This window comes from Stenella coeruleoalba, assembly GCF_951394435.1.
Source record: "Stenella coeruleoalba genome assembly, chromosome: X".
NCBI lineage: Eukaryota > Metazoa > Chordata > Mammalia > Artiodactyla > Delphinidae > Stenella > Stenella coeruleoalba.
Window position 1 is genome coordinate 112,540,627 of NC_137152.1, and position 16,432 is coordinate 112,557,058.

General features: G+C 40.2%; 1 protein-coding gene and 1 pseudogene across 3 annotated transcripts in view; one reads left to right on the forward strand and one right to left on the reverse strand.

Moving 5' to 3' along the window:
• FGF13 (fibroblast growth factor 13) overlaps positions 1–16,432 on the reverse strand; it is a 503,531-nt gene that overhangs the window by 136,060 nt on the left and 351,039 nt on the right. The gene's annotated exons all lie outside the window — the stretch shown is intronic.
• LOC307180812 (large ribosomal subunit protein uL22-like) lies at positions 3,736–4,291 on the forward strand (annotated as a pseudogene). Its single transcript has one exon. The product of its transcript is annotated as a large ribosomal subunit protein uL22-like (transcript).

Consider the following 16,432-nt stretch of genomic DNA (forward strand, 5'->3'; position numbering starts at 1 on the left):
TCTTCCATACTCTTAACACAAGCCCAATGTACCATACAGTCCAGTGACACCAGTACTACTGTCCTCTGTCCTGTCATTGTGCCACTCTTTTGCTCTAGGCCCTGTCTCAGGACCAGACTTGAAGGAGATGATGATCTACTAGAAGGGAGGAGATAATGGTTTCTACCCATTCCTCATGGGAACTAGTAAAAGTAGGACCGCAATAAGTAACTTATTTATTTATTTATTCTTTGGCTGTGTTGGGTCTTCGTTGCTGCATGCGGGCTTTCTCTAGCTGCAGCGAGCGGGGGCTACTCTTCCTTGCGGTGCATGGGCTTCTCATTGCGGTGGCTTCTCTTGTTGTGGAGCACGGGCTCTAGGTGCGCGGGCTTCAGTAGTTGTGGTTCATGGGCTCAGTAGTTGTGGCTCGCGGGCTCTAGAGCGCAGGTTCCATAGTTGTGGCGCACGGGCTTAGTTGCTCCGTGGCATGTGGGATCTTCCCGGACCAGGGCTCGAACCCGTGTCGTCTGCATTGGCAGGTGGATTCTTAACCACTGCACCACCAGGGAAGTCCCAGTAACTTATTTTTAAACTTAAAAAGTGAAAGAACTAATAGTGAAGTTTAGCTCACCCTACAAAACACACCTCAAATGCTTCCTCTGTAGCAACAGAGATGATGATGATGATCCTGATGACGACGATGATGCCGAGAGCTAAAACGTATACAGCACTTACCAGAAGCTAGGCAAGGGCTTTGTACATATTAACTCATTTCACCCTGACTTCATTCATGTGAAGGGGGCACTGTATTCTCCCAATTTATAGATGAGGAAACTGAGGTATAGAGAAGTTTAGTACTTTGCCCAAAGTCATCCAACTGGTAAGTAGCAAAATTAAGATTCAAACACAGCCAAGCTGGAGCCAGAGGCCATGCTCTTATCCGCCACGCCAAACTGTTATGCCTTCCTAGAGCTTCCATAGCACCTCCACAGAGTCTGGCTTAACCTTACACAGTTGGCAGTTAACAGAAATGACTAGAACACAAGGCATGTTATCTAAGTGTCCACTTCCCCCACTTAATGGTGAGGTACCTGAAGCCAAGACCCATGTCTTATTTGTCTCTGTATGCTCCAGGGCCTCGCTCAGCATCTAGACCTATTGTACGTCCAGAATCAATTTGTTACATGAACTAGTTTGAAATATTAGGCCGATCCCTATGAAATTGACATTGTTACAAGTCAAAATGGTTCTTTTTCAATTTCATTTAGTTCAACCTTCTAGAACACAGACAGCACCTACCAGCTCGGAAGCAAACCTATTCTTCATGTTCTTTCAATGCTTTATGAATTCGCAGCACACTGATACTTACAGGAAGAGACTAACACCATCAGGTAGTTTACTCATCTACCACTGCCAAGACCAGAACATGGAAAAGTTGGTAGCCTGTGATTTACTTACGCAAACATTTCATGCCTCATTTTCCTCTACTGCAGGCACATAATAATGCCTCAGGGTACCCTACAATACCATTTTTAAAGGTCTCCAAACCAACAATGGCCAGGGCATTAGACGTTTTATCAAGGTGACATCCATCTTACCAATAACTTTCCAAAGCAAGTCTCTGCTTCATCCCTATCCCCTTCTCTCATTCATTCATTTATTCATCAAGTAATTTTCAAGCATTTCTTCCAGGCTGGGCCTTGAGGATATTAAAAAAAACCACACACTCAGCTCCCACTGGTGGCTTTTTGTAACTCCTAAGTAGTAATAGCAGCTCGCTCCACAAGATGGCACTCTTAATTCTTCTTTGTATTCCTTTACTACCATGAAAGGTCGTATGATTTTTCCACTGTTGCAAAACAAATAGAACTAAGAGGGTTTTTTTCACGATTGATGTAGCTGACTGCTCATATGAACATATTTCAGACACTTCAAAACAATGGTTTTCTCAGGGACATTCAAATGTTACTTTGGGAGAGGGTGTATGTTGCAACATGGAGGGCATGTTGTGATGTGAAGAGGTTGGAACCTTCTCTTATTGCTGGTCCTGACCAAGAGAGCACGCAGGCTTATGGAAAGGAAAGGCAGCAAGTTGCATAGAACACTGCAGGCAAAGAGCACTGCAGCAGAAAGTGCACTGAGGTAGGCGTTCTGAAATTCCTCATACTCAGTTGCTCCATCCCCACTATTCCTACCCACACTGGTTCCAGATGCCCATGCCCACTCTCACCTCGACCCTCTCTACCAAAGGCACAGGATTCAGCTGAGTTTGGCAAATTTTGACCAATGCTTTTAATTCAAGAGAACAGCCTAAGGCTGAAAAGAATAAGTAGGAAAATGACTATTTTTTGAATGCTGAATACTGAGCAGTTTGATAAGCAAAGTGCTTAGCAAACTTATTTCATTTAATACAAGAACCCTATGAGAAAGTTTTATGTACAAACACTTATGTAATACCTGATTCTAAGCACTTCACAAATATGATTTCATTTCAATTAATCATCATAACATTCCTATGAGGATATATGCTATTGTTATTTCCCTTCTATGGGAAACTGAGGCATAAAGGGATTACTTGACTTGCCAAAGGTCTAACAGCTGGGGTTCATAGCCAGGAATGTCAAACTCAGTGTCTGGGCTTTTATGCTGCATCTCTGTTTCAGAGAAAAAATATTAGGTCCATTGGATAAGAATGCCCTCAAATTTCTGTTATGAAACTTATAAACTTACCTGACTCTGCACCTTCTCTGTTTGGCTAACATATTTACCAAAACGTCCATGACACAATAAAAAAAATCACCTGTCATGCCAAGGACCAGGAAAATCACAATGTGAATTTTAATAAAAGATAATCAACTAATGTCAACATTGAGATGACTCTGATGTTGGAATTATCTGACAAGGATTTTAAAGCAGCCATCATACAAATGCTTAAACAACAATTAGAAATTCTCATGAAACAAATGAAAAAATATAGAATCTCAGAAAAGAAATACAAATTATAAAAAAGAACAAAAGGGAAATTATAAAAATGAAAAATACAATAATATAAATTTAAAAATCACTGGATGAAATCAATAGTAGATTGATGACAGAGGATAGAATCAGTGAACTTGAGAATGGATCAACAGAATTCACAAAATATGAATAACAGCAATTAAACAGACTGTAAAAAAAAATGAACAGAACCTCAGAGATCTGTGGAACAACAACAGAAGATCCAATATTCACATCATAGGACTCCAAGAAGGAGAGGAAGAAAATGGAACTGAAAAAATGTAAAAACATAAGGGCTAAAAACTTCCCAAGTTTGGTGAAAGATGTAGACCTATAGATTCAAGATGCTGAGCAAACTCCAAATAGTACAAACACAAAGAAATGCATGCCAAGACGCATTATAATTAAACTTCTGATGAATAAAGACAAAAAAGAAATCTTGAAAGCAGCCAAACAGAAAGAACACATTACCCAGAGAGAATACCAATTCGACTGACTGCGTATTTCTCATCTGAAACCATGAAGAACAGGAGGGAGTTTCACAATCTTTCAAGTGAAATTCAAGAAAACTTTTTCAAGAAAATTCTTTTCTCTGAGGAAGGCCATGCAAAGAGAATGAAAACACTAGCTACAGTCTGGGAGAAAATATTTGCAAACCACGTATCTGACTAAAACTATCTAGAGTATCTAGAATATACAGAGAACTGTCAAAGCTCAAGAGTAGCTTTTCCAGTAAACGGCCCGAGGTGACCTCTAAAAATGGTTCGCTATTCACTTGACCCAGAAAACCCCACAAAATCATGCAAGTCAAGAGGTTCAAATCTTTGTGTTCACTTTAAGAATGCTCGTGAAACTGCCCAGGCCATTAAGGGTATGCATATCTTAAAAGCCACCAAGTATCCAAAGGACGTCACTTTAAAGAAGCAATGTGTGCCATTCCGACGTTACAATGGTGGAGTTGGTAGGTGTGCCCAGGCCAGACAGTGGGGCTGGAAGCAGGGTCGGTGGCCCAAAAAAGAGTGCTGAATTTTTACTGCACATGCTCAAAAATGCAGAGAGTAACGCTGAACTTAAGGGCTTAGATGTAGATTCTCTGGTCATTGAGCACATCCAGGTGAACAAAGCCCCCAAGATTAGGCACAGGACTTATAGAGCTCATGGTCGGATCAACCCATACATGAGGTCTCCCTGCCACACTGAGATGATCCTTACTGAAAAAGAACAGATTGTTCCTAAACCACAAGAGGAGGTTGCCCAGAAGAAAAAGACATCCCAGAAGAAACTGAAGAAACAAAAACTTATGGCCCGGGAATAAATGCCGCAAAAAATAAATGCAAATAAAAGTAAAAAAACCAAAAAGCTCAAGAGTAAAAGTCAAAAAATCCAACTGAAAAAAAAAATCGACAAAAGTCAAACAGATATTTCACCAAAGTGGATATACAGAGGGCCAATAAGCACATAAAAAACCATTCAAAATCATTAGCTATCAGGGAAACACAAATTAAAAGCACAATAAGATACCACTGTACACTTAGTAAAATGGCTAAAATAAAAAATAACAGGAGAAAATTCTGGTGATGATGCCAATAACTGGATCACTCATCTATTGCTCTTAAGAATGTAAAATGGTGCAGTCACTCTGGAAAATGGTTTGGCAGTCCCTTAAAAAATTAAACATGCAACTAACTATCAAATGACCCAGTAATTGCACTCCTAAGTATTTATTGCAGAGAAATGAAAACCCATCTTCACACAAAAATCTGTACAAATATGTTTATAGCAGCTTTATGTGTAAGATCGGAAAACCAGTAGGTAACAGCTCAGATGTTCTTTAATGGGTGAATGGTTATGCTAAGTGTGGTATATCTATATCATGGAACTCAGGAATAAAAAGGAAAAAAGTTATTGATATGCACAATACCTAGGTGAATCTCAGGGAATTATGCTGAATGAGAAAAGCCAATTCCCAAAGTTTACATACTGTGTGATTTCACATATATAGCATTCAAGAAATGACAAAATTATAGAAATGGAAAAGAGATTAGTGGTTGCAAGCAGTTAGGGATGGCGGAGGGATGGTGAGAGGGATGCAGGAGGGTGACGTATGTGGTTATAAAAGAGCAACATGAGGGATCCATCTGGTGTTGGAACCGTGTGTAGTCCTAAGAGTGCTGATGCACACACAACTCACACAAGTGATAAAACTGTATAGAATTTAATATGTATACGCACACGCAAGTGCAGGTGGTGCTGGGGAAATCTGGGTAGAATCGGCATTTTATAGCAGTGTCAATGTCCTGGGTGGTATAGTGTACTGTGTTAATGCAGGATGTGATTGTTAGGGGAAGCTGGGCAGGTCATGCAAAAAAAATCTGTTTATTTCTTGCAACTAACTGCATGTGAATCTACAGTTATACCAATAATAATTTCCATTAAGAAAAAGCAAGAGTTGCTCAGTCATTTAAGGCTCCATATTCCTGTCTAGCAACCACCTATTTTTTTAGTTTCCCTGCACAACCAGCTTCTGATTTCTCTGTCTCAACTTCCTCATCCCCAATCAATTCTCAGTCCACCACAATGGATACTATCACTCCACTGAAATGGCTCTTGTCAAGGTTAACAACGATCTTCTTGTCATTCTATCCCTATCTTTTTTTTTTTTGCGGTACGCGGGCCTCTCATTGTTGTGGCCTCTCCCGTTGCGGAGCACAGGCTCCGAACGCGCAGGCTCAGCGGCCATGGATCATGCGCCCAGCCGCTCCGTGGCATATGGGCTCTTCCTGAACCGGGGCACGAACCCGTGTCCCCTGCATCGGCAGGTAGACTCTCAACCACTGCGCCACCAGGGAAGCCCTCTATCCCTACCTTACTTGATGTCTCACCCTGCTGACTGCTCCTTCCTTCTAGAAACATTCTTTCCCTCTCCGTCTTCACAGGTCATTCCTCAATCTCCCTTTTGGGCTCATCTTTCTCTATCTGCCTGTTTCTCTTCCTTCCAGATCATTCAGTAATTAACTTCATCAAGACCTGCAAGGTACTCACCACCTTCTCACAGTTAATCATCTACCCTATGTCTTCAATTCACTCTATCCAAACCTTTGACTCAACAATCCATCACTGTATTCACTCTCTTGCAAACAAGCTTAGCTCACTAATTTCTCTCTCCCTCTATCACATCTGCCTTGCAAAGTCCCAACTTCAGTCAACTCTCCTCTCTGCCTACTACATCCCTCTATTTTAGCAGCTGAATATTGTCTGCAAAAACACACAGTAGTGTTGGCAGGTTTCGTTTTAAAATTTAAAACCCTGATTTTAAATTTCAAATGAGCCCTCTATGTTGCCTGAACATCACACCACTTGCTTTCATGTTCACATTCCTACTGCCAAAACAACGATTTCACAGCTTTCTCTCCCTTCTCAAACCTACAAACAAATCCAACATCTAACCTTTCGCTCACAGATGATGTTCTAGGCCCACTCAATTGACAAAGGAGCAGCCGTATAGTAAAATGTCCCTGCTTCTCTCTGTGGCTATCTCCTCCACTTGTGCTCAGTGTTCATCGCATCCCCTCTAGCCTTCTAAGGGGTCCCCTTCCTCTCATTATTCCCTCTCTTTCTTGCATCTCAAATTTCTCCCTCTCCCTCTGATCATCTTCAGCAGCAAATGGGCTTGCCTTAGGTATTTGCCATTTTTACAAAAAATTCCTTTTACCCTAAATCTCCATTCCACCTGCCACCTCATTTCTCATCCACTTCACAACAAAATCTCTTGTGTAAGTAGTCTGTAGTCACCATTTTGACTTTACAGCTCTCATTTTTTAAAAATTTATTTATTTATTTTTGGCTGTGTTGGGTCTTCATTGCTGCACGCGGGCTTTCTCTAGTTGCGGCGAGCGGGGGCCACTCTACTGCGGTGCGTGGGCTTCTCATTGCGGTGGCTTCTCTTGTTGCGGAACGCGGGTTCTAGGTGCACGGGCTTCAGTAGTTGTGGCACGCGGGCTCAGCAGTTGCGACTCGCGGGTTCTAGAGTGCAGACTCAGTAGTTGTGGCACATGGGCCCAGTTGCTCCGTGGCGTGTGGGATCCCCTGGGACCAGGGCTTGAACCCCTGTCCCCTGCATTGGCAGGCAGACTCCCAAGCACTGCACCACCAGGGAAGCCCCTACATCTCTCATTTTTTCCTCAACTCTAATTCCAGTTTCTCTCCTCACCACTCACTCTACAGACACTGTTTTTGCAAAAGTTATCAATGACCTTCATGTCATCGAAGTCAGTGGTCTCTTCTCTGCTCTTAATTTACTTGATTCCCAGCAGGACTTGACATACCTGACTATTCCATCCATTTTAAAACCTGTTCTTCCCTTGGCTTCCAGAACGCTGCACTCTCCTGGTTCTATTTCTATCACACTGGCCTCTCTCCCAAACTGTTTTGCAGCCTCCTTTTCTTCTCATCCTAAGTGGCCTCATTCAGTCCTATAGCTTTAAATACTGTCTATGTACTGATGACTCCCAGGTTTACATTTCCGCTCATATCCAACTGCCCACTTGACATCGCCATTTGGATGTCTAACAGGCACCTTAGAACTATCACAGTCAAGTGAGGGGTGCCGGCTTGGGGTGTGTGTGCCTGGAGCACTCCAGACTCTGGCCACTTTCAGGAATATCTCCGTGGGTTCCCAGCCAGGGGTCGGGCCAAAGCTCCTACATTGGGAGCTCCAAGTCTGAAACACTGAATTAACAGAGAATCTCAGACCCCAGGGAATATTCATCGGAGTGAGGTCTCATGGAGGTCCTCATTTCAGCACCAAGACCCAGCTCTACCCAACAGCCTACAAACTCCAGTGTTGGGAGCCTCAGGCCAAATAACCAGTAAGACAGGAACACAATCCCACTCATAAAAAATAAATAAATAAATAAGACGGCAAAAAAATATGTCACAGATGAAGGAGCAGGTAAAAACCTATAAGACCAAATAAATGAAGAAGAAATAGGCAATCTATCTGAAAAAGAATTCAGAGTAATGATAGTAGAGATGATCCAGAGTCTTGGAAATAGAATGGAGGCATGGATTGAGAAAATGTTAAACAAGAAATGCTTAACAAAGATCTAGAAGATCTAAAGAACAAACAAACAGAGATGAACAACACAATAACTGAAATGAAAAATACACTAGAAGGAATCAATAACAGAATGACTGAGGCAGAAGAACGAATAAGTGAGCTGGAAGTCACAATGGTGGAAATAACTGCCAAGGAGTAGAATAAAGAAAAAAAAGAATGAAAAGAATTGAAGACAATCGCAGAGACCTCTGGAACAACACTAAGGGCACCAACATTCGAATTATAGGGGTCCCAGAAGAAGAAGAGAAACAGAAAGCATCTGTGAAAGTATTTGAAGAGATTATAGTTGAAAACTTCCCTAACATGGGAAAAGAAATAGTCACCCATGTCCAGGAAGCATAGAGAGTCTCATACAGGATAAACCCTAGGAAAAACACAGCAAGACACATATTAATCAAAGTAACAAAAATTAAATTCAAAGAAAAAATATTAAAAGCAGCAAGGGAGAAACAAAAAATAACATAGAAAGAAATCCCCCTAAGGTTATCAGCTGACTTTTCAGCAGAAACTCTGCAGGCCAGAAGGGAGTGGCAGGATATAGTTAAAGTGATGAAAGAGAAAAACCTACAACCAAGATTACTCTACCCGGCAAGGATCTCATTCAGATTTGATGGAGAAATCAAGAGCTTAACAGACAAGCAAAAGCTAAGAGAATTCAGCACCACCAAACCAGCTTTACAACAAATGCTAAAGGAACTTCTCTGGGCAGGAGCTGGAAGAGAAGGAAAAGACTTACAATAACAAACCCAAAACAATTAAGAAAATGGTAATAGGAACATACATAGTGATAATTACCTTAAATATAAATGGATTAAATACTCCAACCAAAAGACATAGACTGGCTAAACAAAACAAAGACCCATACAAAAACAAGACCCATATATATGCTGTCTACAAGAGACCCACTTCAGACCTAGGGACACATACAGACTGAAAGTGAGGGGATGGAAAAAGGTACTCCACGCATATGGAAATCAGAAGAAAGCCGGAGTAGCAATACTTATATCAGACAAAATAGACTTTAAAATGAAGACTGTCACAAGAGACAAAGAAGGACGCTGCATAATGATCAAAGGATCAATTCAAGAAGAAGATATAACAATTGTAAATATACATGCACCCAACGTACAATCACCTCAAAGCAAATGCTAATAGCCATAAAAGGAGAAATAGACTTAACACAATAATAGTGTGGGACTTTATCACCCCACTTACATCAATAGTCAGGTCATCCAGACAGAAAATCAATAAGGAAACACAGGTGCTAAATGACACATTTGACCAGATGGACTTAGTTGATATTTATAGAGCATTCCATCGGAAAGCAGCAAAATACACATTCTTTTCATGTGCACATGGAACATTCTCCAGGATACATCATATGCTGGGTCACAAAGTGAGCCTTGGCAAATTTAAGAAAACTGAAATCATACCAAGCATCTTTTGCAACCACAACACTATGAGGCTAGAAATCAACTACAAGAAAAAACTGCAAAAAAATAAACACGTGGAGGCTAAACAATATGCTAATAAACAACCAATGGATCACTCAAGAAATCAAAGAAATTAAAAAATACCTAGAGACAAATGAAAACAAAAACATGATGATCCAAAACCTATGGGATGCATCAAAAGCAGTTCTAAGAGAGAAGTTTATAGCGATACAAACTTACCTCAGGAAACAAGAAAAACCTCAAATAAACAACCTAACCTTACACTTAAAGCAACTAGAGAAAGAAGAACAAACAAAATCCAAAGTTAGTAGAAGGAAAGAAATCTTAAAGATCGGAGCAAAAATAAAGGAAATAGAGATGAGGAAAACAATAGGAAACTTCAATTAAACTAAAAGCTGGTTCTTTGAAAAGATAAACAACATTGATAAACGTTTAGCCAGACTCATCTATAAAAAAAATGGAGAGGGCCCAAAGCAATAAAATCAAAAATGAAAAAGGAGAAGTTACAAGCAACCCCACAGAAATACAAAGAATCATGAGACTACTCTGAGCAACTATATGCCAATAAAATGGACAACCTATAAGAAATGGATACATTCTTAGAAAGGTACAATCTCTCAAGACTGAACCAGGAAGAAACAGAAAATATGAACAGACCAAATTGCCAGCACTGAAATTTAAACAGTAATTTAAAAACTCCTAATAAACAAAAGTCCAGGACCAGATGGCTACATGGGTAAATTCTACCAAACATTTAGAGAAGAGTTAACAGCTATCCTTCTGAAACTATTCCAAAAAATTGCAACATGTGTTCCTTTTGGAAGGAACACTTCCAAATTCATTCTATGAGGCCACAATCACCCTGATACCAAAAAGAGGCAAAAATATCACAAAAAAAGAAAATTACAGGCCAATATCACTGATGAACATACATGCAAAAATCTTCAACAAAATACTAGCAAACCGAACACAATGATACATTAAAAGGATCATACATCATGATCAAGTGGGATTTATCCCAGGGATGCAAGGATTTTTCAATATCCACAAATCAATCAATGTGATACACATTAACAAACTGAAGAATAAAAACCATATGTTCATCTCAATAGATGCAGAAAAAATTTTTTGATAAAATTCAACATCCATTTATAATAAAAACTCTCCAGAAAGTGGGCACAGAGAGAATATACCTCAACATAATAAAGGTATGATACATCCATAGCTAACTTCATACTCAAAGGTGAAAAGCTGAAAGCATTCCCTCTCGAATAGGAACCAGACAAGGATGCCAACTCTCACCACTTTTATTCAACATAGTTTTGGAAGTCCTAGCCACAGCAATCAGAGAAGAAAAAGAAATAAAAGAATATAAATTCGAAAATAAGTAAAACTTTCACTGTTTGGAGGTGACATGATCCTGTGCATAGAAAATCCTAAAGACACTACCAGAAAACTACTAGAGCTCACCAGTGAATCTGGTAAAGTTGCTGGTACAAAATAAATATACAGAAATCTGTTGCATTTCTTACACTGACAATAAAATATCAGAAAGAGAAACTAAGGAAACACTCCTATTTACTATCACATTAAAAAAAAATACCTAGGAATAAGCCTATCGAAAGAGGAAAAAGACCTGTACTCTGAAAACTATAAGACACTGATGAAAGAATTGAAAACCATACAAACAGATGGAAAGATATATTGTGTCCTTGCATTGGAAGAGTCAATATTGTTAAAATGACTGTACTACCCAAGGCAATCTACAGATCCAATGCAATCCCTATCAAATTACCAATGGCATTTTTCACAGAAATGAAACAAAAAATTAAAATATTTGTATGGAAACACAAAAGACCCCAAATAACCAAAACAATCTTGAGAAAGAATAACAGAAACATAACTGGAAGAATCATGCTCTCTGACTTCAGACTATACTACAAAGATACAGTCATCAAAACAGTATGGTACGGACACAAAAACAGATATGTAGATCAATGGAACAGGATAAAAAGCCCAGAGATTAAATCCACATAGTTATGGTCAATTAATCTATGACAAAGGGGGCAAGAATATACAATGGAGAAAAGACAGTCTCTTCAATAAGTGGTGCTGGGAAAAGTGGACAGCTACATGTAGAAGAATGAAATCAAACACTCTCTAACACCATATACAAAAATAAACTCAAAATGGATCAAAGACCTAACTGTAAGACCAGGTACTATAAAACTCCTAGAGGAAAACATAGGCAGAACACTCTTTGACATAAATTGCAGCAATATTTTATTGGATCCATCTCCTAGAGTAATGGAAATAAAAATAAAAATAAACAAATGGGGCATAATCAAACTTAAAAGCTTTTGCACAACAAAGGAAACCATAAACAAAACAAAAAGACAATCTGCGGTCTAGGAGAAAATATGCAAATGATGCAACCAACAAGGGATTAATTTCTAAAATATAAAAACAGCTCATACAAATTAATATTGTTAAAAAACAAACAACTTAATAACAAATGGGCAGAAGACCTAAATAGACATTTCCCCAAAGAAGACATACACACAGTCAACAAGTGCATGAAAAGATGCTCAATATCGCTAATTATTAGAGAAATGTAAATCAAAACTACCATGAGGTATCACCTCACACCGGTCAGAATGGCCATCATTAAAAAGTCTACAAACAATAAATGCTGGAGAGTGTGTGGGGAAATGGGAACTTTCCTACACTGTTGATGGGAATGTAAATTGGGCAGCCACTATGGAAAATAGTATGAAGGTTCCTTAAAAAACTAAAACTAGAACTACCATATGATCCAGCAATCCCACTCCTGGGCATATATCTGGAGAAAACTCTAATTCAAAAAGATACATGCACCCCAATGTTCATAGCAGCACTATTTATAATAGCCAATACATGGAAACAACCTAAGTGTCCATTGACAGATGAATGGATAAAGAAGATGTGGTATATATATAGACGATGGAATATTACTCAGCCATAAAAAAGAATGAAATAATGCCATTTGAAGCAACATGGATAGACCTAGAGATTATCATACAAAGTGAAGTAAGTCAGAAAGAAAAAGACAAATATATGATATCGCTTATATGTGGAATCTAAAAAAGTGATATAAATCAACTTTTTTACAAAATAGGAACAGACTCACAGACATAGAAAACAAACTTATGGTTACCAAAGGGGATAGTGGGGTGGGGAGGGAGAGAGAAATTAGGAGTTTGGGATTAACATATACACACTACTATTTATAAAATAGATAACCAACAAGGACCTACTGTATAGCACAGGGAACTATGTTCAATATCTTGTAATAACCTATAATGGAAAGGAATCTGAAAAAGAATATACGTGTGTGTGTGTGTGTGTGTGTGTGTGTGTGTGTATAACTGAATCACTTGGCTGTACACCTAAACTAACACAACATTGTAAATTAACTATATTTCAATTTTAAAACATGGTTAAAAAAATCATATCATTCATTTCCTTACTTAAAATCTTCCAGGGACTACCCAAGAAACTTAGAATAAAATCTAAACTCCTTTTCCTCCCTATTTTCCCAACCAGTCCTGTGGGAAAAGCCAGGGAGGGATTTCACCCTCCACTTTCCAGAAAACAAACTGGGGAAGAGGGCAAGGGAACCAACATATAAACACCCACTCCATATCTGCACTGGAGGAGGAGAAGGTTGTTTTATTTGTAGGAAATTAAAAGCCCTTGGCAGTTCTTTACCAAGCCTGGGTCAAATAGTCTGGCATCTCCAGGGTCTTCCCGGGGGACTGATTTCCATGTTTCTCTAATCTGAAGCCCCTGCTTCAAGTGGGCTGGTTTCTCCAAGGTGTTACAGTGAACCAGAGAACTTCCTGCCTCCAAGAGTTTGTTAGAATTCCCCCAACCATCTCTTTACCTCACTTCCTACTGTCCTTTCTCACCACCCAGCAAAATGCAACCATCATTCACTACCGTGGCCAGAGGGCAGCACTGACAAAAGGAAAGGTAATGAAAACCTTGGCCTTCTGTCTTCTGGTCCAGCTAGATCTGCAACTAAGTAGCTGTGTGACTCTGGGCAAGCCACATAACCACTCTGAGGCTTAGTGTTATTGAAATGGTCCCTGTTAACACTAAGATTCCAAAATCAACTGCTAGTTTTCAAGTTGCAATACATTACCAATTCTACTCGCACCAGGTCAAAGAGAGGAAATGTAATCGTTTTATAAGAAGTAAACAAAGGGCTTCCCTGGTGGTGCAGTGGTTGAGAGTCCACCTGCCGATGCAGGGGACACGGGTTCGTGCCCCAGTCTGGGAAGATCCCACATGCCGCGGAGCGGCTGGGCCCGTGAGCCATGGCCGCTGAGCCTGCGCGTCCGGAGCCTGTGCTCCGCAACGGGAGAAGCCACAACAGTGAGAGGCCCGTGTACCACAAAAAAAATAAAAAAGAAAAAAGAAATAAACAAAAAAGAATCATTGGGACTTTCCTCTTTTTCCTTGGAAAACCTTCATGGTTAACCAATGATTCAATCTTTCTTTAGTGGGACAGGGAAATCTTTAAGCTCCTGAACCAAACTGCCAATATCTGCTCACTTACTAGCTTCCATTTGCAAGAGTTTGAGACTAATTTCTTTAAAGTGGTGGATCCTGCTTGACTTTTCAAAGCAGAAGATTTTTCCTCATTATCTGCACTGTGAAAATGTTTTAAAAGAAATTAAATGAGGAACGATTACTTGCTATTTGAATTAGCCCTTAATCACCCAGAGCTCCAGGGATGCGCTGTCTCTGGTGGCCCAGATTTTGCTGCACAGAGAAAGTACGCTGGGCAAACCCAAACTGCCTGCCCAGTGCCCAAGCCTAAGTAAGGCTTCACAGCCTTTCAGCCTCTTTCCTCTCCTATATCCTATCCGTCATCTGGTCCTGGATCTACCCAGAAACACTTTCTAGATATGTTCAGACCCAAAGAGCCAGCCCTTCCCCCTTCACCTATCTTAATGCTTCTTTTTTGTTTGTTTTCACATCTCTGTGTCTTTGTCCTTTGCATTTAATAAAATCTCTGCCTCTGATATCCAGGCTTAGTTCCCATTCCACCCTCTCCTATGTAGCTGAAATTGCCCCCCCTCTGTGAAGTCTCTGCCCCTACCCTTCCTAAAATGAGCAGGAGCGTCTCACAGTAACTTTCAGAGGTTGCCCGTCAGGGCTGTCTTCTTTATCTCTGTATCGCCAGCATCTGGCACAAGGCTGGTGAATTCGCAAAGTAGAGTTGACCCTTGAACAACACGAGTGTGAATTGCGCAGGTTTTTTTATTGCGCGAATATTTTTTTCACTAGATACATAGTACAGTACATGCTAGATGATCCACGATTGGTTGAACCTGCAGATGCAGAACCTCGGATACAGCCAGCCAACTGTCAGGTTCTAGGCAGATTTCTGACTCTGTGGAGGGTCGGTGCCCCTAATCCCCCCATTGTTCAAGGGTCAGCAGCACTTACTCACTGTCTATTGAGCACGAGAATGGATCCTCAGAACCTGGATTTGCACATGCAGGAAACAAGAGTTCTACTTCCTTGGCCTGATGCTTACTATGATGTCAAAGCCCGCCTTCTGTATGTCACTGTTCGCTGGCCGCTTTCTTTAGGGAAGTCCTTTTTCTCTACTATTGATTGTGGCAATGCATTTGAACTGCTGTCCAAAGACTTAACAGCTGTTTTGTACTTGACTGCAATCAAAGGAGGCAGGAACCAGGCTAATGTGGACTGTTGACCTGGAAGGCTCCCTCGGTGGTCTGAATTGTAATATCTTGATGTCTGCAGCAACACTTTTAACTTCTGTACAAAGCAAGATATTTAAGAACAGTCAAGCTGGTTTTGTCACTCTAATGACCCTAACTGGAATTTGCCAGTAAAACAAGAAGAAAATCTCCATGAGCATTCGGCTAGAAAAGTAAAAAGCAATTAAAAAGGGTTCATTTGTTTGTTGTCTACATTTCTCAACTTTTCCCCAGGACATATTTAAAATCTACGAATTTTGACAGGAAAGACATTAGCTTTGATCTGTGGTCTGGATATCAAAATGTTTACCATAGTTAAAATGTTGGCTCCTTAAAACATAATTAACCCTTAGCCCCTTCACCCCTTTTTAAACTCTTCAAATTTATGCAATTTCACCCAAGAGTGCCTATAACTTAACTGTACCCCAAGGAATTAATTTTCAGGGGCATATGCTGAGTGGTGTTTCTAGTTTTTCACAATCATACCATCTTTCTCCTTCTAAAAGCTCAGTCTTCTCTACAGGAGGACCAAGATGCATCTCTGCATTGCTCCACAGTGCATGGTAGGACGTCTAGCATAGATTCTGCCCTCTCGGAGTTGTAGCTGATGACAACACAATAACAATAATGAATATAAACATGCATTGACACCAACTATAGCTTCTGCAACTTTTACTATTAAATCTTAGCATCTCTGTAAGATAAGGGTTATTATCCCTATTGTGTGTGCATGAGGAAACTGAGCTTTAAGAGATTTTCAGTGTCTTGCCCCAAATTGTGGTTAGTGGGTGGCAGAGCCAGGAAACAAACCCACGTCTCTCTGTCCCCAAAGCCAAGACACTTTTTTCTCTTACAGGAGCCTCTGATCAAAATGGATTGCTTCATCTCATTTCTGTTCTGCAGGTGAACAAACTGAGTCCTAGAGAAGGTCAGTGAACATGTCCAAGGTCACATCAAAAGGAAGTGTTTTGAGTAACTTCAAACCCAGTTCTGTGAGATTCCTAAGTTCCTGCGATCTCTCTTTGCTACCCTGTTTACACGAATGGATGGACCTCAGCTGACGTGAGACTGATCTCATGGGGTGTCAGGGTAGCTTGGGGACTGGA